This window comes from Lethenteron reissneri, chromosome 37, assembly GCF_015708825.2.
Source record: "Lethenteron reissneri isolate LAM-NWPU_2019-01 chromosome 37, ASM1570882v1, whole genome shotgun sequence".
Classification (NCBI taxonomy): domain Eukaryota; kingdom Metazoa; phylum Chordata; class Hyperoartia; order Petromyzontiformes; family Petromyzontidae; genus Lethenteron; species Lethenteron reissneri.
The window spans coordinates 9044773-9067385 of NC_083815.1; the positions used below are offsets into that span (position 1 = coordinate 9044773).

Below are 22613 nucleotides of genomic sequence, written 5' to 3' on the forward strand. Positions count from 1 at the left end.
TCAAAACAAGTCTGCGCTTTGCCGATTTATTTGGTCTTCAAAATGACACCTCCCCTGGCGCCATTCCCAAGAGCACGTCATTGCGTGCCACTACATTGTGTGTGTGTGTGCGAAACGCAACCGCGTGTGTAGGAACTCGGCCAAAGTTCTTTCTCTCTCTTTACTTCAAATTCAGAAACTTGTCAAAAATTTGTCCACGCTCAACGAACAATGGGGAAGCACTCACGTCCACTGGCAGACTTGAGCCAGTGGTGTGAATTCCACATTCCCATGGTGGGGGGGGGGGGGCAGTCTCTCCGTAAGAACGAGCACTGGAGACTTTTCACAAAACGGTACCGATTTTTTATTAACTCGAAGTAAGGATGAGGATTTTATTCTTGAAAAACGTCCTCCGCGGCTGAACATTCGCTGTGGCACACTAACAAAGGAATACCACTGCTCTCAATACCATTCGTAATTATAATAGAATAATCAATTATATTACATCATCTGTAGGAAGTGAATGGCCAGCCCTTTCCTTGTCAGTCTGCTGTCGGACAAATACCTGCACCGGTCATGGGGTTTATTTGATCACACTTCACCACATTGGTCAATGCGGGTTGATAAAGAGGGGGGGGGGGGGGGAGGCTGGGGCTGGGACTTGCTTTAGATATCAATTGCCATCCATGACTAGGTATCTATAATTTTCTGATCGCGAGCCTCACTGAGCCCAGCTCTGTACCGCATTCCCTCGTTATTCACGAACTTGCCATACGCGAGTTTGCCTATCTGCGAGTCACATCTGGAACTCTATACGATTGCATCGAGAGAGAGAAAAAGTTATGAAATAAGGTGATGAGAGAGATCGACAGAGAAATTTGGAAACCTTTAGAAGCATCTGCAGACGCTGCATGCACCACATTCGTGGGCCAACATCATCATCACCCGCAAGAATTGCTCATTCACGAGCATCTCCGGAATGTATCCCTCGCGAATTACGAGGGAATGCTGCGTCACACACGGGTGGTGGCGGCGCGGGACACAGTGGAGAGGCGTTCTCGACGCAAGTCTAGCTCGCCCTGCGTCAACAAAGATCCCACGTATAGCGTTAACGGACTGTTGGGGCAAGTGCTGTTAGCGAGCACTTATGAAGGCTGGAATAGGCACACGAGGGGGTGGGTGGCCAGCACCACGCCCGGCCACCTTTGTCACCCCACTGGCGATGTTTAAATACCGCATCAGGTACTCATTTAAGGCCGAGTCGACCTAGGGGAGGCCCAAAACTGGTGACGCGCTAACCGCTACACGACCGCTCCCCATACAGGCAGGCAGGTGCTCACACTTGCAAGCCGCGCCCCATCGAGCGCATCCTGTTTAGTCACCCGCGTGCACTCGCCGTCGGCAGAGTAGGAACAGGGACGCGACGTCTTCCGTATCTATCACTGTAGCGTGCAACAACTTTAGAATCAGGATCGGAAAGGTTAATTTAGACCGGAGGAAGAATCCGATGAGCTATCAAGCTCGTTATCACAGATGTCCCGTAGAGGCACGGGGGTCAGTCACAACAAATAATAAAAAAAAACAAAAGGAGTGGAAAGTAGAAGAAAGGTACAAAAAGTCACACGAAAAAAAATATTGCAGTCTTTTGACAATCCACTGGTGGATGAAGGCCTTGCCACACCATGCCGATCATGGGAGTTGTTTGAGCACACTCCGCCACGCTGCTCGGAGCGAGTTGGAAGGGCGGCGGGGGCACAGCACCGGTTCACATATCACTCGGCGCTGACGTTAGCCTGAAGCCGGGAATCGAACTTTGGTCGCTGGGTTCGTAGAGCAGTAAGCGATCCACTCCTGCACCACTCCTCCACCCTCAGGGTGTTCATGAAGACATCATCCATGGCTGTATAATTATGATTAGGCAGCATTATGAGTTTAGTTGATAAAACTATACAAAGGCTGTTGGGGCAAGTGCTGTTAGTGAGCACTTTTTAAGGCAAGCATGGCACATGAGGGGGTGGGGTGGCCAGCACCACGCCCAGCCACCTTTGTCTCTCCAGGGCTGATATTTACACACCGCACCAGGTAAACATTTAACCCAGAGTCACCCTGGGGAGGCCCAGGACTGGTTCAAGTATTCGCCACCGATGTTGACCGTGAACGAGAATGGAACTCGGGTCGCCGGGTTCATAGCGAAGTGTCCTAACCAATGCGGCACTGTACCCCAAAGACAAAGATCCCCCGTATAGCCTTTACACACCGTTGGGGCAAGTGCTGTTAGCGAGGACCTATGAAAGCTGGAACGGTACACGAGGGGGTGGGTGGCCAGCACCACAACCGACAGCCTTTGTCTCCCCAATGGTGATGTATACACACCATACCAGGTACTTATTTGAGGCTCAGTCAACCTAGGGGAGGCCCAGGACCGGTTAAGATAATCATCAACGGTGTTGGCCGTGAGCGGGAATCAAACTTGGCTCGTTGTGTTCATAGCGCAGCGCGGTGACCGCTACACCACCGCTCCCCACTGTACCCCACACATGGACCACTCGGTCGTGAAGATTTTATCCACCGAGTTATTTTATCTCTCTAAACATCCCCAAATGCCCCATGGAATTAACGGGACACATCAGATTCAAGAACGTCCCGGGTGGATGTCAACATCTCGGGTGTGAAGGTTTCAACTTCTCCTGTTATGTGCTGCTGAACGTCACTCGAGTTTTTCAACTGAAGAAAAAAGCACAAATACACGAGTAATACGTTGACAATATTTCAACCACACAGTTCAAACTACTGCCTCATTACGATTCGTTAATAATGGAACGTACCTTTCTGAACCTGTACTTATATTACTGTTGTTTGCTTTAAGGGTGGTGTTGTCATTTTAATATTGGACTCGCATTCGGGCAGCTTAACGTTCAAATCCTGGCCAGAGCCTCAACCTGAGCTCATCTTCTTACATTATCTGTAAGGGCTTGATAAATGAGGTACAATGAATAACACTTGGTGGGACACGCTGACACAAAAAAAAAAACCCTCCGAGATACGTCTATTAAATGTGCACGTTTTGCCGTTAACCCAAGAGCAGTCTTCCCATAACTGTCACCACAGACACGACTGTTGCCCCAATGCTGCTGTACTAAGGGCCACGTACAGACGTCAACTTTTGTTTGAGACATACGGTGAGACGGAGGAATGCGATGCTGGGAGATAGAAGCCTGCGGAGTGGGTAGCAGATGCAATCGCACGGTTACAGGGGCTCCTAGCGTGCGCTCTCATCAGTACAGAGAGAAAGACGATTAACATCTTCCATTTAGCTGTACAGACCGTGAGAAAAAGAGTATTTTCGCGAGCACCTATTGAGGACAACAGTATGTATGTATGTCAAACTTCTTTCGCACTGTACATAGCCAAACGTGCTAATCGGAGGTGCGAGGGAAGGACGACAGACAAAACACAAAACGCACATGAGGAAGTGGTGAATTTAGGATTGTAGCTTGCCAGCCTTGGTCTCCCATCTTCTGACATTCACACACACTGCACCAGGTACTCATTTTGCTCCGAGTCAACCTAGGAGAGGCAAGGGCCAAATTCAGATACCATGTACGACTGGTGAGGGTACGTGAACAGCCAGGAAATGAACCTGGGTTATCAAGATTGCAGCTGAATGTGTGAAACACGAAACTGTACGACTAGTTCCTCCACACAAAAAAACAATATCCCCTTGAGCTTTACAAGCACAAAGTTAAACTATTTGTTGTTGGGCGATAACCTAATACAGCCAGTAGGCACGCAATAAGTTGCATGGCCAGTACCGTGGTGCTGATGCTTAAGATGGGTTTTTATTTATGCTGAATCAACCTAAAGAAGCCTCAGGACAGATTCAGATACCACTCGTCACTGATGTTAGCCATAGGGCTCATAGCGAAGAGCGGTAACCACGACACCACTGCTCCCCGTACGCACACGCTCTCAGAAATACACAAAACAAAGACGAAGATCCCCCATTAAGAATAAACAAGATGGTTGGAGAAAGTTATGTCGTCAATTACCGATTAAGGCAGGCGCGGTGCACGGGGGGGGGGGTGTGGTGTGGCCATCACCACACGTAGCCACACACAAAAGCATAACCACACAAACTGTAAGAGTAAAAACAGTTACACATGCACACAAACAGACACAGATCCCCCGAATAGCCTTAAACAGAATGTTGGGGCAAGTGCTGTTCGCGAGCACCTATGAAAGCCAGCTCGGTGCACGAGGGGGTGGGTGGCCAGCACCACGCCCGGCCGCCTTTGTCTCCCCAGCGGCGATATTTATATACTGCACCAGGTACTCATTTGATGCTGAGTCGACCTCAAGGAGGCCCAGGACCGGTTCAGATAATCGTCACTGATCTTGGCCGTGAGCGGGTATAGAACTCGGGTTGCCGGATTCGTAGCTCAGCGGGGCTAACCGCCACACTACCGCTCGCCACTACCGTGTGCACACACACGCACGCACCCGCTAACCCCTGCAATGGGCCAGTGTTTGTTTAGTCTGGATACAATCTTCAATGCTTCCTGCGAGAATTGCTTAGGGGAATTCAGCTGTCAGCTTCGACAAGGAGGCACGTCCTGGGAGGGAATCGTGAGCGGAGGATTGAAGTGTGTCAGACAGAACGGGTGAAAGGTGCCTGGAAGGCTTTCAATTTGAAACATAATCATCTCTTAAAGAATGCAATAAAGAGAACACACTGTCTGTCAAGAGCCTTCAAATATATTTCCCTGAACCAATGATAAATTAAATTTGGAAAAAATAACGGTATGCCATAGTGTCTTTTTAACCACAAGCACAAAGTATTTATCCAACTGTTAGGGAAGTGTAAGTACATAAGTCAACTTGGGCCCAAGGAGTGGCAGCCAAGGTTTGGAATGTGTCCAAAAGGCAGTTACACCAGGGAGATGGAGCCATTAAAGCAACTCACATTCAGGTGCTTGGTGGACTGTTGCATCACAGGTTCATCAGGGATGGCGATGGATTGGTGAGGCATTTATCCAGCAGTGGATGCATCAGGACTGATGATGAACATTTAGCAAACGAAAGCCTCACCCCGAGACCCAAGACTCTTTTTCAGGAGCCTCCTGTGCTTAGGATGCTTGGATTCCTTAACCGGTTTTCTAAATTTGAGAGGAGTATCTTCTTGGTTCTTTCGGTAAAGTCACGTAGAAGGGAAGTGATAAAATAATAAAAATAAAACATAATAAAATAATTCTCACGACGTTTCGGCCACAATGCAAGCAGCCGTCCTCAGGTAAAGACCAGATCAGACGCTGTCTCCCCGACAGACCTGGTCTTCACCTGAAGACGGCTGCTTGCGTTGTGGCCGAAACGTCTTGAGAATTATTTTATTATGTTTTATTTTTATTATTTTATTACTTCCCTTCTACGTGACTTTACCGAAAGAACCAAGAAGATGAATCCCTGCAGTCACGAAAGCTTTAAATCGAAATAAAAATTTGAGAGGAGTACTGAGGAAAGGCAAGCACGCGAGGGGATAACACTCAATCAATCTACCCAGGTAAACCAGATACCGACTTGCTTGTACTCATGTCTACAAGCACCCAAATATCCCTGCAGACTGGCAGTCCCACACACAAAGTGTGGCCACCAACCCAGCCTCCAAAGAGCTGCATAAGATATATTTGGTAGAAAACCAAGGCTAAAGAGAGTTGTCCAATGTTAAATTCCAGTCAACTAAAGTTTACATAAACTCAAATGTTAGTAGCTGAGAAAGCAGTTTACATTCAAAACTTGCCTTCGTTTTGCTAAGAGAGAGGTGGCCACTGCTGCTCAGTAAATATAAACATAAAAATACAAATAAGACAACATAAATATATATAAATATGGTAAACACGCGCGTACTTTGCCTAACCATCGAACAAAGATAGGTAGTTCAACGCGCGCTTTAGATGCACTTCTGCGGCCGTCTGGAACGATCTTCCTTCCGACATTAGGAAGCCACTGGAGCAATGCACTTTTAAATCTAAATTGAAAACTCATTTTTTTATTAAAAGCTTTCGTAACTGCATGGATTCATATTCTTGGTTCTTTCGGTAAAGTCACGTAGAAGGGAGACAATAAAAAACCGCCACTTTTTTCAATTTTCTTGCTGTAGTTTTCACACCTGATATTGATTGCTTGTGTTGCAATCGAAACGTCGTGAGAATTTTATTGTTTAACATTTTTATTATTTTATTCTTTCCCTTCTACGTGACTTTACCGAAAGAACCAATTATATAAAAACTCATTTCTTTAGAAATGCTTTTGGTGTTTAGTTTGTTGTCCTTCCACCTCCACATTCGGCAAGCACGGTTGACTACATACGGTGCACAATAAGTTCAACAAACATACATACAAACTGTATATGCCACTGTGACAACAGCAGAGTTAATTACCAACAGCAAATGTACAGCCCTTGTGTTAACCTACTGCAGGATCAAGGCCTTCCCACACTGCGTGGGTGATGACCAGACTTGATCACGCTTGGTCAGTGCGGGTTGGCACGACAGGGTGCTTATAATGGAAAACAAGTATAACCCGTAAAAACAAAGTTTTTCACTATAAATCCTTTATATGCGTGGCGGCTAGAGTCCTCTAGTCCTCTGGCTTGAGATGGCTGCCACCTATGGGTCAGATAATTGCATTGCACCATTAAGCAATTGGTAATTAAATATAATATTTTTGTCCTAAAAAGTGTAAAATTTTGGGGGGAAAATTTCACGAACATTAATTGTCACGCACAACGAGTCTGTGTGGAAAATGTCAGCTCGATTGGATCACGGGAAGTGGGTTAAAAAACGACCGAAAGATTTGCACGGTCGTAAGCAAGCAAGCGAACTTAATATAAAGGATTTAATAAGTATAACCCGTAAAAACAAAGTTTTTCACTATAAATCCTTTATATGCGTGGCGGCTAGAGTCCTCTCGTCCTCTGGCTTGAGATGGCTGCCACCTATGGGTCAGATGATTGTCTGCCAGCATTAAGCAATTGGTAATTAAATATTTAATTTGTTTTCCCTAAACAGTGTAAAAATTTGGAAAAAAATTTTCACGAACATTGTCTCGCACAACGAGTCTGTGTGCAAAATGTCAGCTCGATTGGATCACGGGAAGTGGGTTAAAAAACGACCGAAAGGTTTGCACGGTCGTAAGCAAGCAAGCAAGCACGCAAGCGAACTTAATATAAAGGATTTAAAAAGCAAAGATGTTTTACCCTTTCTGGCAATAAAGCAGGTGTTTTGATTTAAAGCTTTCGTGACTGCAGGGATTCATATTCTTGGTTCTTTCGGTAAAGTCACGTAGAAGGGAAACAATACAAATATAAAAAAATTCTCACAATATTGTTTTATATTTTTATTATTTTATTGTTTAATATTTTGTATTATTTTATTGTTTCCCTTCTACGTGACTTTACCGAAAGAACCAAGAATATAAAGCAGGTTTAGAAACACTCTGTTAGTGCTGGTGTAGAGGCCAATCAATTTCAAAAACAATGCCCATAATTATCAGAGCATGTTTGTTTGCATGTTCACCACAAGTACGTGGAGTTAATGCAGGTTTTTTTTTGCTATAAAGGATAAAACCTTATTTTTCATACTTTGATACTGGCAAAAAAGTCCCATTAAATATGGTGCTTAGACTTAGGAGCAGAGGTACAGTCCACCAATAGTTGTTACCGCACTGCCCTCTGCTGTCAACCACGAGGTTCATGAAAAAGGTGGTCAAATTTAAATATTCAGAAACACAACACACGTGTATATACTGCGCGTGGTGTATACATGTGCTGTATACTCCATGTACACCACTGTGACAAGACAAATTATCCTGTTTTGTTGCCAGAAACAAGGGGAAAACCTATTCTCAAGACAAATTATGTTATTTATTATAATTATTATGCCTGTTTACCCAGGAAAGGCTCACCGAGTCAGTCTCATGACCCTTTTTCAAAAAAATCCTGCCAAGTTTTATGCATTAGGGAGGCGATGATTGCTGTGTATATTCCAATTGAGCATTTTTTTAGATAATCAACAAATAATTACTGATAGCTTCCAAGCTACAGTGGGATGAGCCCCATTATCTATCTAGTCTTCAGCTGCAGCTGGAGTCGCGAGTTTTCACGCGTTTTCTTTTTATTCACGCGTGCGTGGCCACCGCACACCTCGGTTTGTCCCGTATGGGGCACATGATGATGACGAGGACGATTTGGTCCAGTCTAGCCCTGGTGAAGTCCTCCACGGCGCACGGCAGAGACGCGCCGTGGCCTGTGTTTCACGGCGGGGTTTGCAAGAGCATCCTCAACACACACACACTTGTTGCTCACTGGAGTGTTGAGGATATTCGCCATCTCAAAATGCTCGCATGAGAGAGCAAAACAAACTAAGGCGGAATGTAAACATGTGCTAAGTAATTAAAAACGGCAGGCAATAGGGAAGGGTAACATTCATTCCAAGAGCAGATTAAACATGAGAAACAGCTGCTACATCCGTGCTGCAGATTAAAACGTCCAAATGCCACCGTGCTCAAACGAGGGCGGGATGGCACTCATATCTCAACTGGCCGCCTTGGGCCCAGTGGTGGAAATTCCACATTCCTAATGGTGTTGGCCTAGTCTCTCCACAGAAAAACCACGAACGACTTCTCAGAAAGTGGAAACTCCTTTCATTGACCACAGGGAGGGGCCGACTGGCTGAATAAACACGTACAGGCCTTGATCAAAACTACCGCTGGATGAAGGCCCACCGATGACGCCTTGTAGGCCATTTGGGTTGTTTGAGCATACTTCACCACTCTGGTCAGTACGGGTTGGTGACGGCGGAGAGCAGAGACATTGTAGTAATGAAGTACAACAGACTTTTATGCACTGGCCTGCTGCCCAACGACATACCGCCACAGCCTATAACACCTGTTACACATGCGTATCATCCATCAAAATAGTATCCAGGCTTAAAATCCTGCTTAGCAACTGATATCTGATAAGACAGGGTACATTCCGGATTGTTTAGGCATGGTGAAGTCTCACAAAGTACGGGACAAAATTAATCTGAAAATTCTCCAAATGTTGGTGCCATCCAAATGTTCGTTGACAAACATAAGATTCGGGGTGGTCCAACGATCCCAATAAACCCTGCAGCACTCGGGGCATGGCGAGGCGTCCCCAGCATGGATATCAGCGGGAGTTGTGTGTTATGACAACCAGATTTTTCACCATGAGGCTAAAACCTGCGTATCGACAGTTCAATGTTAATGTGCCGTTTTATTGAGGGACTACGACTGTGTGCTGTTATCTTGGTGTGGTCTGGGACCATTTTGTTGTTGTTTTTGCTACATTTCCCAAAAGCTTGATAAATCGGACTTTTATATATGAGTGATACATTAATTTCGTACAGGGACTCCTGAACTTACAAACTTGCGACTTAGGAACTTTCAGAGATACAAACAAACCTGTCCGTATGTCCAGTTGCCTGTTTGGAACGAGAGTCGTTAATTCAACCACCGCACAACAGATGGCGGTGGTGGCATCTACATCTGCAGAACGTGAAGAACCAGTGGCATCTACATCTGCAGAACGTGAAGAACCAGTGGCATCTACATCTACAGGAGATTATAAAACTTTTAAAGCCATTCCCCGTGTTTAGTGTACACGCCGTACAACATGTTTGGAATCGACAGGAGTAAAGTTGGACTTACGAAGAGACCTCTTGAACCGAACTCGTTTGTAAGTAGAGTCCCTGTATTTAATTTTATTTAGTGACTCGCTTACCATTTCCTCTATTTTGCACTTCGTTTTTTTGTTTTGTTTGCTGTTGTGACTTGCCGACCCGCCCACACTGGACATCGGTGAAAAAGGGCTTCCATAAGATCATCGGACTCCTCCACCAGTCTCAATAAAGCTTCTGATAAAGATTCCGATTCCGACAAGCGCATTTGGCGAGCATCCTGAGCGAAACCCTTGATGGGAGACGGACATGGGGGGGAAGGACCGCAACGGTGATGGATGCTCACGGGAGCTTTACGTGGCGGCTGATTAGGGAGGGAGACGATAAGATTAAGGGCTCAAGTACTTTGTGATTAACTGCGACAGGAAACGGGGGATTCGTGCCGCTTTCAGGCGTACGCCTTCCTCAGTTCGCATGGTTAATGTCCTGGTCATCTCCTCGTCACGTTGAGCACAATACTCCCTCGGGCAGGTGGCCGTGGGGCCAACGCTCACTGCAAGGCTGCCCCGTCTAATAAAAAACAACTGCAGAAACGATAATTTTCCACCAATGTTACCCTGATTGTACTGATAAGCGTCACGTCGCGAAATTAGCTTATCGATGGGAATGTCTCCAGCACACGTACAGTGCCATTTGTGTCGCTGCACTGCCCCCTACTTCTCTCGACATAGCCCCACAGCAGTCTAAGACACCTGCTATGCATGGTGGTTGCCCATCCAAGCACTATCCATGTTATCTGCTTATCTTCTGAGTTCGGGCGCATTTTGGGTGATATTAGTCATAGGTTCAACTTCAATACGATTTGGACGAAATCTTTTTCAATTCTTGACCACTGTTATAACCCTTCCGCTTTCAGCCATTTTCAAATATTGGGCGAGCAGTAAAAACGTTGCAGCACATATGGGCAAGTTACTCAACACGGGAATGGGTTCCGCTTTCGCTGCAGCTGCGTTGAACGCGCCGGATAAGTTTCTCCGTGACCTACAGGTTGCCAGCCCTGTGGGGTGGGTGGCTTACGTGCATACAGCGCTCAATGATTAAGGCACAGCAACTCACGATAACAGCTTCCCTCTCATGCTACAATTTCCATATCACAAAGGGCTACTTTCAATTTCTCTCAGGGGGGTGTGTGTGTGTGTGTTTAATACGTATGTCTTGTGTTCATGCAATTCGGCTATGGCCATTTAATCCGCATAATGGTGAACTAAACCATGGCACAGGAACGTGGAATTTCTAGCACTCGCTCAGGGTTGTCAGAGGAGATGAGCCCCAGCGCAGCTCTGACTCGTGACATCAAACTAAGAACAATTTATTCGGGATGAAATTATATCATGCAATGCATTTGCAACAGAGTGAATTTCAAGTTGAGCCTTATTTTATATATGTTACACGGATGATGCCGTTTAGCCAGTTGCCCGGCTATTTCATAAGGGAGATCCGTGGTGCATGAGCAGAGCAGGAATAGCAAAAATAAAAGACAAAAAAACATCCATTTTGCAGGGGATGCATATAAAGGGCCAATGGGTCTCGTGAGACAATTCTTTTGCACCTTACGAGGTCAGCTGTGGGGTTTGCAGTGTCTAGAATGACTTCGTAGGCCAATTCTTGAGAGGCAATCCTTGCCACAGCCACTGAAAGTGAATGCGGTGGCAGCTGCAAAAGTGTTTGGTTTTTCTTAACGTAGCTCTCTCTTGGTCAGGGGATGCATAAAGGAACAAATGTAACCATTATTTTGTTATCCAAGCACCAGACAAAACAAAAACTGCATTTTTCATTTAAACCTCACTGTGTTCAATACTCTTTAGGCGCATCTTACTTTGGGATTTTGGCCATTTCCTTCATAATACGATCGTTCCAACTCCTACTCAATGCACTCGCTTTCCCCAAGTTGAAGCCACGCTAAAGGCAGGGCAGACGAGGACCCAATGTTACACAATTACCCTTTACGTCATACTTGTGTGGATCCGAGGTACAATACACCAAAAACCTGTATTATGGATGATATTGGTCGCGAAAGCCTACGTGTTAAACTGGCTAAATCCTTATTGGGTATTTTTATGTGCATGGGAGGAAAACCGAGTGCCCAGAGAAAATCCACGCGGAAAAGCGGACGTCATTTAACAAACGGTCACAAAAAAACAACTGACTGTACTCGCTGCCTACTGGCCACCTCAAAGCCCTGCCCGTAAGTGTGTGTGTGTGTCCCGCACGCGTGGCGGTGTCTCCGTGCGCGATCGGCCACGCGTCGTCGCCCCAAAGCGCTGGCTTCATGACGAGTGGCAGTCAGCGCGCCAGCTGCTTCACCAATCTGCTCAACGCCCCCCCCATGTCACCCTGGGGACTGGCAGAGAGGGGGCCAGTGTTGCAGGGGGAGAGGGGGGGAGAATTGGGGACCAAAACCTGCGATAAAAATTATTTTCTGCCACAGTGCATATAAGAAAGCTTTCACTCAAACATACTTCCTATGCGTGGTTGTGTTTCGCGATACAACCCCAGAAGATGTTTCACGCAGCTTTAACAATGACTCACTCCGAACAAATTACGAGCGAAAACGTGTATCTATTTCTTAATATTACTTGTGCACTTGTTGTTGATACAAGACTTTCGCTTTTTTACATTCAGCCCACTGCCCGAGCTCCTTCCATCAATGTCAATTCAAGCGAGTTGGGAAAAAAGAAAAGGTTGACACGCCATCCCATCCGATGGTGCCAACTCCAGCGAAACGCACTTGTTTTCCCCAAGTTGAAGTCACGCTAATGGCAGGGCAGACGAGGACCCAATGTTACGCAATTGCCCTTTACGTCATTCTTGTGTGGCTCCGAGATACAATACACCAAGCGTAAGAAGTCTTTCGGAAGAACAACAAGGACATTTCTTGTGGCGTGCCCTCCTTCACACGTCGCAGTCGCACACACCCTTATATTTCCACCTCCGCAAAACGCACTTGGCACGAATACTTTTTTGCGTCAAGGGCATAGCCACAAAAGCACCATTCGACAATCCACGCAGCTGCCAGACTCTATGATGTATAACATTTGGTTGGCTCCAATGGAACTTGCAAAAGTTTACATGTTTCAAGACTGTAACGCTAATAATGCCAGTGATATTTCACAGTTTCAGCTGCACACCAACCCCGCTTCCCCAAAGACTCCATACTTGTGTAGTGACATCGTTTGATGTCACTGTGTGAAGCGGACCTAGGAGAGGCACGGCGTGCGATGTTCATCGCAGACACCACTGAAGGTGGATGCAGTACCGGCCCTAGCAGGGCTCGGGAGCAATGACTGACATTGACGGATGGCACCACGCTCTGCGTGCAGTGCCAGCCCCTACAGGATAGGGTGCGAGAGTGCAGGCCACGGAACGGGGTTGCAAGGGGCCATGGCACTCTGGTTGACCCCAGAGGACACGTGACCAGAGCTGTCTACGCGGGGACCCCCAAAGGGGGGCTGGAGTGATCACGTGTCAGGCTCGGGAACCCGCTCGGGGGTTCTCGAAGGTGGTCGTGGCCAGGGGCGGAGCGGGCCCCGCCACGGGATATACAAGCTGGGTCCCCCAGTGGGACCGGCTGCTGTTGTTATCCTGAAGAATCTACGTTCTACGTCCCAGAAGAGTGACCAACACGTGGACCTGGACCCAAGCTGGGGTCCTGTCCATTGTAGCTACTCGCAGTGTAGTTAGCCTGGTGGTCCACCACCATAGGTTGCTATCTGGTAAAGGGGCAGTTACCCCGTGTGTTGGTGTTAATAAATGTGTTGCCTCCAAAGAGTACGTCTGCGACTCAGTTGAATCCACCACACTTGTTCCCACATTTCTTGGACTTTTCATTATTATACGAAATATTCCCAACGCCCATCTCAAAACATTAGAGAAATGGAAGTATCGTGGAGAAATGAAAGTTCTGAAAGTGTCATTTAAAGCTGTGACCTACAGAATAATTCACAGACTAACAACTCAAGTGTCCTATAATGCAGATAAGCATAGCAGCCAGTTGTGAGGTACTGCAATGAAAATGCTAAAATAACTCAAATTGTTCACCAATATGGCAAATGTGTACTGTTTCACCATTAATGAGAATCTACATAAAAGTATGTCATTGCTAATGAATTATAATATACTGAGCCAGCTATTAGTCGTAGAAAATATATTTATTTTCATTGGTTACTTTTTATCAGTATAATATTTACAACTTAAAGAAATGCATTTGGTAAAAAAGGCATCACATATTTATCATTTTAAGTGTCAGTTCAAGCCTCCGTGTATCTTGGGATGAACGTTCTCTGACAACCTTAACACCCTCGCAATGCCATCACAACATGAATAACAACAACAACTCAAGGCAGCGGTGCACTTTAGTAAATTATAGTGATTATTACGCACGTTTACCTAGGAAAACCTCACTGAGCCTCTTGACTGTTTTTCAGAAGGGCCCTGCCGAATGTTTGCACCATGAGGTAATGATTGCGTCTAGTGATTCGAGGGTAATTTCTGTCAAATTTGGACCATGACGCTGGCACGCTATGGCCTACTCCGAAACCTCGCATCGCACAGGCACCCTTGGAGCCATCACTGTCACCAAGTGGCGAATGGCGGCAGTTGTTTAAGTGTTCGTGTGCGCTTCGTTTAGTTCCCCTAACAGCAGCTGTAACGACATCAGATTAAGGAAAGCACAGCTGTATTCTTGAGTAATGTGATCATGGTGCTGCAGCTGTACTTTGTCAAACCTTAAGTACTAATTCAGTTTATACAGAAATCCACAAACGAGGAAACGTACTGGAGAGGTAGAGAATTCGTTTTTTAAGCTAAACTTCTGTAACGAGGGCTACTGTACTTAAAAAAAACACTTCCTCCGGAAACGATTCCTTGAATACAACATTATAAAATTAATTAACAGCCATACACACATCACATACAAGCGAGAAAGCCACCCGAAATGTTAACATTTCGCAGCTCAGCTTTTCCATCCCCTGCCACAGGAAAATCGACGGTCAGGGTGTACTGTGCGTCACCACGGAATATTAAAACGACGGCGGTGGGCAGCCTCACCACACCACACCACATTGTACAAAACAAAGATGAAGATCCCCCGTATAGCCTTAACCGACTGTTGGGGCAAGTGCTGTTAGCGAGCAGCACCTATGAAAGCCAGCACGACACACGTTGGGTTGGGTGGCCAGCCCCATACCCGGCCACCTTTGTCTCCCGAGTGCTGATGTTAAATACGCATTGCACCAGGTTGTCATTTTAAGGCTAAGTCGACCACACACACACAATTGCAAACCCACACACACACACGAATATAAAGGACTGCCATACAGATGAGGCAAGTGCTGTTCCCAAGCACCTAGGAAGGCTGGCACAGAGCACAAGTGGGTAGTTTGTCCACCGCCACACCTAGAAGGCCTGTCTTCACAGTGCTGATGTTTGACCTCGAGCGCGTATAAAACAGGTCCAGATATTCGTCGATGATGTTGCCGATGAGCGGGAATGGAAGTCAGGTAACCACGTGCTTTTTTTGCAGTGCACTAACCACTGCACTGCTGTTCCTCACACACACAGACATATATATCCAAATTTCAAACAATGGTGTTTTTTATGCACAGTAAATCATGACCGGGCTGAGACCATCAACTCATTTCACTTGAGAACCCAGTTTAATCACGTGTCTGTAGATTCGAACTCAGGACTCAGTGCTATGACATCGTTAAGACTCCCTGAGCCACCCTGCCACTGCCGCAGCCTTTCAGCGGTGACATTACACCCTGGCAAACAATTTCCCAAGGTGGCGAGATGTTTAATACCTTGCCTGGTATACAGGAGGCCGTGGGTTCAATCCTGACCCTGATGTTTGTACATTTGGCGTTTGCGCATTCTCTCCGTGGTCGTGTGGAATTTTCTCCGGGTCCTCCGATTTTCCATCCACATTTAGAATCAACATGCGTTTAGAGTAATTGGCTACAATACATTTCCACTGGATAAGCCACTTCGTTGAGCTATCATTTGTGGCCAGATAGCGTCTGAAAAAAGAGCTATATAGCTCAGTGGACCTTACCTGGTACAATTACAGTATTTTATAGTTTATCCTAGTGGTGCAGTCGTTCGCGTGCTACGCTACGATCCCAGCAACCCAAGTTCAATTCCCAGCCACGCCTAACATCATTGGCAAGTGATATCCATGCCGGTCTTGGGTCCCCCACCTTCACCGATCAGTACTAAGACGGTAAAGTATGGCAAAAAAAACACAACCGGCATGGGGATTGGGGAAGCCTTCATCCAGCAGTGAATTGATAATGGGCTGTACATTTTATATAGATAATTGGTTGCCCATGCTTTTGGTTGCGACAATGCAACAACGCAGGCTATTCGCTCAAAGGCTCATTTGAAGCAGGGGCACGGTGACACACGGGGAGCGATCAACTTGGTTTTCTTTTCCCAACATTTACTCTCTTTGTTCTAACTCCAGCCGCGTGGTGCTGTGGGTGGAACGCCGCACTCGCAACTGGAAGGTCACAAAGTTAAGATTCTTTTGGGAGGGTGGTCGACCTGGCTCATTATATTCTTAGGTTTTTTCGGTAAAGTCACAGTAGGTAAAACATTAAAATTAATAAAAGTAAAATAAAATAAAAATCACGACGTTTCGGAGGCAACACAAGCTTCCGTCTTCAGGTGGAACCGCCACAGCCACGACAGCCGCATCAAGCAAATGAGAGATTGCAGGAGCCACCACTCCGTTTATATAATGGTTGGAGAGGGGGGAAGGGCCAAGTACAGCACACTTTTTAATTCATATGGTAAGGTGAGGCTTAAGAGGGTGAGCTTTTGTTATGGAGAGGTACGGTTTGTGACTCAACCTGGCTCATTATCCCTTCTGAGTTCATAACAGGAGCCAATACGAGAATGTGCAATCTCCACCACTCATATCGGCTGTCTGCGCACAGAGACATTTTGGTAAGGATTATTTGTTTTTAGGCAAATGCGTGGAAACACAATCCCAGATTCAACAACACCCTTTACCAAGACGTCCACCTCTCGGGCAGCACTAGAGCGACCAAGGGAAGTAATGGTGGTGGGCAGACCATAATGACGAACGCAACTCAATTTCGGCAGACGCTCTGACCTAATTTGCCTGTGACTTGCTTGGGAAAGCGTGACGCTGGCTATAAGAGGGAGCCATGGAAACAACAGGCAGAGTGAAAAGCAAACGCTGGAGGGCATGGGAACGTGAGGAGCCTTGGTTTGGCACAGGCAGTGTTGGACAATTCCCCTAAGTCAATATAACTCCGCAAATCTAGGCGAGACGAAAATATCGTACCATTAAAATGTATGCGGAGTTCGATTGCTGGATACTAATTGATTAGCTCTCCAACAAACCTAAGATTAAATTATTATGCTTTAAAGATCTGAAACCCTGCCTTGCCCCTTAAGATTCCTAAGCGGGTGCTCTTTGAGATTGTTTCTTGTTTTGCATCAGGCTTTGATTTGCACCCTTGGCAAGCTCAGTGGGGAGAAGGCAGAAAAGAGGACTTCAAAGGTGGTGAGTCTTTGCATGTGTGTGCATGCGTTTGTGCACGTGTGTGCACGTGTGTGCACGTGTGTGCACGTGTGTGCACGTGTGTGCACGTGTGTGACCGTGCATATGTGTGTGTAAGAGTGTTTGGGGGGAGCGGTAGTGTAGTGGTTAGCGTGCTGCGCTACGAACCTGGCGACCCGGGTTCGATTCCCACTCATGGCTAACACCAGTGGCGATTATCTGAACCGGTCCTGGGCCTCCCCGAGAGCGACTCAGCCTCAAATGAGTACCTGGTGTGGTGTGTAAACATCGCCACTCGGGAGACAAAGGCGGCCGGGTGTAGTGTGGGCCACCCATCCCCTCGTGTACTGTGCCAGCCTGCATAGGTGCTCGCGAATAGCACTTGTCCCAACAGTCTGTTAAGTCTACATGGGGGATCTTTGTCTTTGTGGGTACCGGTAGAGCATCGGCGGTTAGTGTGCCGACCCGGTGAGTTCGAATCCCCTTCGCGGCCAACACCAGTGACGCCTATCTGAACCAGTCCTAAAGCTCCCCGAGGTTGCCTCAGCCATAAATGAGTTGACAGTGTGTAAACATCAGCATTGAAGAGACAAAGGCAGCTGGGCGGAGCGCTGGCCACCCCCAACATCCTGTGTAGACAACATTCGAGATATTTGTCTTCATTTGCATATGAGCAGTGATGGCCACGACCAACCCCTACCGTACCATGCTGGCCTTAACGAGTGCTCGATTACAGAAACTGCCCCAAAAAAACATAAGGCTACATGGGAGATTGTTTTATTCCGCTCTATATGTGTGTGTGGTTGCGTCCAGCATTGTGGCAAACGACTTCTCCACTCCCCTGGCTGTGATTTGAACTCCCGACCGTCCTATTTTGGAGTCACGTCCTCAGCCAACGCGCCACCTGACCGGGCAATGAAACACTGCAGCAGCAAAACAAAACTGAATTTAAAAAAAACAATCCAGCCGAACGTGCCAACACGTCGCGTTACGACGAGGGTGCGCGGATTCCTTGCGCGCCCCCGCTGATTTGATATGGAAAGAATTCGCAGCTACTCAACCACAGCCAACGCGCCAGCCCGCGGTACACATAAACACTGGCACAAACGCCCTACTATAAGGGAAAGGGCCAGGCAGACCGTGTGACATTTGTGTTGACCGTGCTATGTTGTGGTGCAAGCCTGGAGGGTGGCGGTTGGTGGATTAAGTAGAGATGGAGTCATCTGCTGGAGGAGCCACTCGGTTAGTGGCCGGGAAAGAAACGAGAGCCGACGGCGTTGAAGCCCTGGGTTATAGGCACAGGGGCTGGGTGTGTCTCTCCTGGGTGGGTCTCTGCAGACTCACAACGGTCATGTCCCAGCACTGGGCTGGCAACCATTGAGAGCCTCGATTTGAATCTAAATTCGAGTCGACCTGTGATTGAATCCATTTAGATACTGACCGAATAAAACACTTGTACATTTTTATTGTACCGCTTTCAATGACAAACCTAAGCAATTTAACTTCGGCTGCGTTATGTCACGAACGACATGATTCGTGCGAGTCTTACGCACTGCACTCTGCTCCCCTCTACGCACTCTCAACTCCAGCATCCAAGGCTTTCTGTTGAAGCCGCAAGTCAGCCTTTGCTCAGTGGGAAATCGCTCGCTCTTCTTCTGCTCCCATAAACCTGGAACTCCCTTCCCCCAGCCATCCGTGCTGTCAACTCCATGCCTACGTTTAAGTCCAGGCACAAGACCTTTCCTTTTGTACCCTTCTGCATATTGCCGACCGCCTCTCTCTGTAAAATAGACATGCCCACCGTTTCTGTGTAGTAATTGGAGATGCAGTCATATTTGAACCCTATGTATATATGACCAAATTTAATTATATTGTAAATTTGATCCGTCACCTTACCGTAACCAATTAAAGGCAGTACACACAGCCGTGTGTATGTGCAGTTTGGGTGTATGCGTAGTTTAGTCCGATTTCCTCCTGCTTGCTAGAGTGCTCAAACAACTCAATTTCCCAAGCAGTTAAACAAGAACACTACCCAGCAGATAACTGGGATGCAGTCATGGTCAGCGGTGATTATCTTTAAGAAAACTGAAAGCAAAGAGAGAGAAATAAAGGAAAGACTTAAAAAATATGATGACTATGAAAAGGAGGCAAGGACATCATTAAATCAATACTCGCATTTTCAGTTTGCCTTCACATCCTCATAAGTGAACGAGGAATTTTTTGTAAATTGTAAATCCATGTGCCATGGGACAGCGGATAATTATACCAGTAGCGTGGACTTCGAAATGTTAATTAATTCTCTGAAACGATTCCTTTAATTGGCCTGTCATTGATATAATAACAATGAGATGGGCATGCAGATATGCTATGTGAGCGGGTGCACATACAAAATGAGATGGCACACACCAGTCCACACCGACCTCTCTTCACCCTACCCCACTGATCTATTTTTTTCAACATGGGTTTTCTAGCGTTGTGTTTTGGCCTGCTCCCCCATCTGCCATCTGCCAATATTGACATTAATGAGTGTAGGTGCCCATGTGTGCGCCTGAAACGTTATACGACTTAATAAGTTGTGCAATCAAGCGCTTTGTTTTGCTTACGAAAGCCAACAGGGTTGTGTTTGTGGTGGCGTTATTAGAGATGTGTGGGTGGAAATCAGTGCACATATGTGATCAACGCGACGAAAGTGATGTTCATCATAAAACAAACTACTCCCAAAAGGCACGTAACACGTGTTTACTCATACTGAAAAAAAATGACAAGCAGAAAGTGCTTGTTTCCTCCCAATTATATTCCAATCACTCGACTGGGAATTGTGTCAAGAGAAGTAAACGTGTTTATATGTTTGGAACTCGTGAAGCTAGCAGCGGACCACCTTGTTGTACGATATCAGCCCTGGATGATGATATCAACTGACTATTTTTGAAGTCGCTTTCGTTGGCCTCTTAATCCACACCCAGGGTACACCTTTAGCAATTAATCGAAAAAACCTGCAGTCATTGCCGAGTGAACGGGCACCATTTAATGAGACTTAGATCCGAGCGATTCCTCGGCATTTAACCCAGAATCATCTCAGGGATGCTGGTTCAGTGCTGACGAGGGCGCAAGCGCCTTTTGTCAACCACAGCCAACCCCGCGCTTCTTTAATTCCCGTCCTTTGTTAATCTGTTTAGCAGGATGCAAACCTATCAAGATTCACTGTTTCAGGTTCACGGAGTCAAGCGAGTTGCATTTTCCATTTCCGTGCCTTTTTATGGTTACCACCGGCACATAACGGCCCACTCTTAGGGACGGAGTTCAAGAGAGTAAAAAAAAAGCGTGCGTAAATTTACTCACTGGGAACGGTGCTGAAAAAAAAAGTCCATCGAGTTGCCCAAAATGAAGTGTTACCTTTTGCTAAATCACATTAAATGAATGCATTTATTTTATTCTATAGCGGCACTACGAGTTGTTTTTTTTTTAAACTGCAGCTAAACAAAAATATCGTATTTACCGGTATGTACAGAATGCGGGTCGCTATGTGGAACTTTAAACACACCTGCAATAACAGGCACGGAGAAATGCATTCACCATTCAGGGAGATCGCTCAGAACCCACGAAGAGTGAGCCACCCGCAACCCAAAGGCCACCCGCCCACCTAAAACCCAAGGTAGATTTTTACTGAAAGGGCATGTGCTCTTACAACTTACCAGTGTAAAAACAAAAAAAAATCCTTCAAGATTCAACCAGCTCTGCATACGTGCATAACGAATGGAGGCTTTGGAAATTAGCCAAACTCAATATGGTCAAGGCAATGAAATAAAGGAACATAGAGGCCAAAAACTACATTTGGTCTTTTTACCTTGTAGATGCACACTCAGGCTGTGTTTCTGCCTGTCCGACATGAGTTGCAGCTTTGTTTATCTCACGAATTAAGCTTCAAACTCATGTTGGACAGCCCAAGTCACGCAGCCTAAGTATCTACAGGACAAAATCTCAAAGTTGTTTTGGGTTGTATCTTCCTTTAAATAAATTGAATGAGAGTTATAAATAAGTAGAAGCCAAAGGTTGGTTGCATAACCTTTCAACAAGCATCAAATCCAGCCAGCTTTGTCTTTGCGGTGCTGGTGCTCGAACACCTCGTCAAACACTCATATCAAGGCCGAGTTAACTTCGGGAATTGCCATTGCAGGGTGAGGTATCACTCACTTCCAGGGCGACATGTTCCATGTCTGGGAATCGGACCCATAGTCTCACGCATGCACACACTCACTCATAGCCACACGCACGCGCACACGCACCAACAAATACAAACAAGCGCACAAGCGTGTGGCACATTGGCACACAAAGACGCATTCACATGCACAAGTGGCGTTTACTCAAGTATTACAGCAAGCGCATAACCGCACTCACCCACTCATACAAGAAAAAAGACAAAGACCCCCGTGTAGCCTTAACAGACTGTGGGGGCAAGTGCCGTTCGCGAGCGCCTATGAAGACCCGCACGGGACAGGAGGGGGTGAGTGGCCAACACCAAGCCCGGCCGCCTTCGCATACCCATGCACGCACACACGGGCACATGTACGGAGGGTTTGATGGGCGAGTGTTGGCGGCTGGGTCGTTTAGCCACCGTGCGTTTTAGGCCAATGCATAACGCTGTGCTCAAACCACACCCCCGTGACCTCCAAGCTGACCGTAAAAAAAAAACGGTGGAAATATGGATGAGAAAAACCACTGTAACCCATTTCTAAAATTACATTTTGAAAAATTTAATTAACAAGTAATCAATGCCACTTTCAGAAGTCAGGATGATGATGTGCTAATGGTTTTATTTTACATTAAGACTCCCCCAGCCCCTGAGCATGACCAGGCTCAACACATTGTGTTTTCCTCTGCCCATGACTGGCTATCTCTCTCTCACTCTCTAAAATAAATATGCACAGAATTCTTTACATGTGTGTCCTGAGATGCAAGTTGCATTTAGACACTATGCAAACAACAAAAAAACTGTACTGTATTAGAAACAAAGTAATGACTATCCGAGGGTACACAAAACTCAAGCCACAGCAAACAAACCAATATCATGGGACACCCACTCATGTTATAACGATGCATCGAGAAACACATTAACGATTCATACGCTCACGACACAAGCATCAAACAAATTGCGCGCGGGAGACTCGATGGTTTTACATTCATACATGTGGCATGTCACGGGTTCGCATGAACCGCACCTCTGATTAGCACGGTTGACAACATATGGTTCGAAAGAAGTTCAACATACATACATACATACGACCCCTGCAGCCAAGAGTGGCCGATACATTCAACACAAACTCAAAGAAAAGAGACTCTTGCATCTTGGA

General features: G+C 46.4%; 1 protein-coding gene across 3 annotated transcripts in view; it reads right to left on the reverse strand.

The window, feature by feature from the left end:
* LOC133351544 (USP6 N-terminal-like protein) overlaps positions 1-22613 on the reverse strand; it is a 63411-nt gene that overhangs the window by 30489 nt on the left and 10309 nt on the right. The gene's annotated exons all lie outside the window — the stretch shown is intronic.